This window comes from Scylla paramamosain, unplaced genomic scaffold (genome assembly GCF_035594125.1).
Source record: "Scylla paramamosain isolate STU-SP2022 unplaced genomic scaffold, ASM3559412v1 Contig121, whole genome shotgun sequence".
In the NCBI taxonomy this organism is placed as follows: domain Eukaryota; kingdom Metazoa; phylum Arthropoda; class Malacostraca; order Decapoda; family Portunidae; genus Scylla; species Scylla paramamosain.
In genome coordinates this window covers 80,204-82,500 of record NW_026973786.1, presented here as the reverse complement: position 1 = coordinate 82,500, position 2,297 = coordinate 80,204, and positions in this window count along the sequence as shown.

Sequence of the window (2,297 nt, the reverse complement as noted above, 5' to 3'; positions counted from 1 at the left end):
TAAGGTTCTGCGTGATAACATCCAGGGAATCACCAAGCCTGCTATCCGTCGTCTAGCTCGCCGAGGTGGCGTCAAGCGCATCTCTGGTCTCATCTACGAGGAGACTCGTGGGGTGCTCAAGGTGTTCCTTGAGAACGTTATCAGGGATGCTGTCACCTATACCGAGCACGCCAAGCGTAAGACCGTTACTGCCATGGACGTTGTCTACGCCCTCAAGCGTCAGGGCCGTACCCTGTACGGATTTGGTGGTTAAATCGCTCCATTATTGAGATGGTGCCAGCTATTCAGCTTGCATTATCATCATTGAATAACATCATCTCCCGGACCTTTTTAAGGTCCACAAACATGAAAAGAAAGAAGGACCATAGACTACTATTATTACTACTACTTTCTCATAACCATGTTCACTATCACTATCTGAGCTAAGAAAAGAAACCATTATTAATTATAACCATCTTTCTCACTTCATCAGGTCTTCTCCAAGTATTATTATTATTATCATTATTATTATTATTATTATTATTATTATTATTATTATCATTATTATTATTATTATTATTATTATTATTATTATTATTATTATTATTATTATTATTATCATTGACTTATTTCAATGATCACGCCCCACATCGTTCTCAGTTTCTCATAAAACAAAATATACATTGAGATGAAAAAGACGCTCAACATATCACAATAGGCAACACATCTAATCAACTCTCCACTGTGACACACAGCAGGTACATTAGTAGAAATATAGTATACACTACTTGCTTATTATTGATATACCAGTATAGTCTACACAACTCTCTAGATGTTTGAACGTGTGGCTCCGAAGAGGAGCCGGATTGATGGTGATATTGGCTGAAGGGGAGGGAGGCCCTTTATTTACTTCTTCTCAGTCTTCTTGGGAAGGAGCACGGCCTGAATGTTGGGCAGCACGCCACCCTGTGCAATGGTGACTCCGGAGAGGAGCTTGTTAAGTTCCTCGTCGTTGCGGATGGCCAGCTGCAGGTGACGTGGGATGATGCGAGTCTTCTTGTTGTCACGGGCGGCATTGCCGGCAAGCTCAAGGACTTCAGCAGCCAGGTACTCCATAACTGCCGCAAGGTACACGGGGGCACCAGCACCCACGCGCTCGGCGTAGTTGCCTTTCCTTAGAAGGCGATGAATCCTGCCGACCGGGAACTGGAGTCCAGCACGACTGGAACGGGACTTTGACTTTCCCTTCACCTTTCCTCCCTTGCCGCGTCCAGACATGATAATGGATGTTGTGGTAGTAGTAGTAGTAGTAGTAGTTGTTGTTGTTGGTGATAAATGAGGAGCGCGAGTACTCTAACCTCGTCGGTAGCTCTGCGAGCAAGTAGTGAATTTTGGGAAAAACGGCTATATATACGCGAGATCAGATCGGCCCAGAGCGCGTCTGGACCAATCAGGACGCTCGCTGAGGTGGCGACTCCTGATCCTGAGTAGGCACGCTAATATATATACCACTTTTCAACTGAGAAAACGCACAGACACAGAGACCACTCAGCCGCCGTGGAGTACAGACGTCTTGCACCGCACTCCTGTCGTCCGCCCAGCTTGTCCGTAGCTTGTCCGTAGGACTTGTCCGTAGGACAAGAACAATCCTCGGCCAGTCCTCTTGCTGTTCGCACTCGGCTGAGAGCATTGCTTTCAGCCAATCAGCGACCGGCCGCCCGCCCCACTTTCAGCCTTGTGCGGCTCACTAGGCAACTAGACCTCGTGGAGTGAAGACTACACACATCTCTTCCACTTGACTCAGTGCGTGACTGAGTGCGGGAGAGGCAGGGTTCATCTCTGCAGTGCTCAGGCTTCACTTGGGCACATCGCTGCGCCTCTGCGACCCTGATATCCAGGTTTCCTTCCTCCTCCACCAAGAAACACTCCACGACCCCCAGTGCTCCGGATTTATTCCTTCAGCGACCTGGACTCAAACTCCAGTGCACAGTGTTTGCTCTTCAGCGGTCTTTCGCTTCAGTGTTCCCCAGTGTACCAACAGTGTTCCCCAGTGTTGTGCTCCCTCCATAGAATGCCCCAGCATCCAGGACATTCCATACAGTGCGGGTGTATTGTTTTGCATGGATAAACTGTAGTGAAGTGTTTGCGAAGTGAGCGAGTGTCTGTGTAGTGAAGTGAAGTGTGCCCCCAGTGCAGTGTTCTCCCGAGTGTGCGTATGCAGGGTTAAGCTTCGACTCCGGTCAGGCGCTGGACGGGTGACCGCCCGCTCCCCCCAGTGCCTAGGATTAGCCCCAACAGTGTGTGTGTTAGTGCTGTGC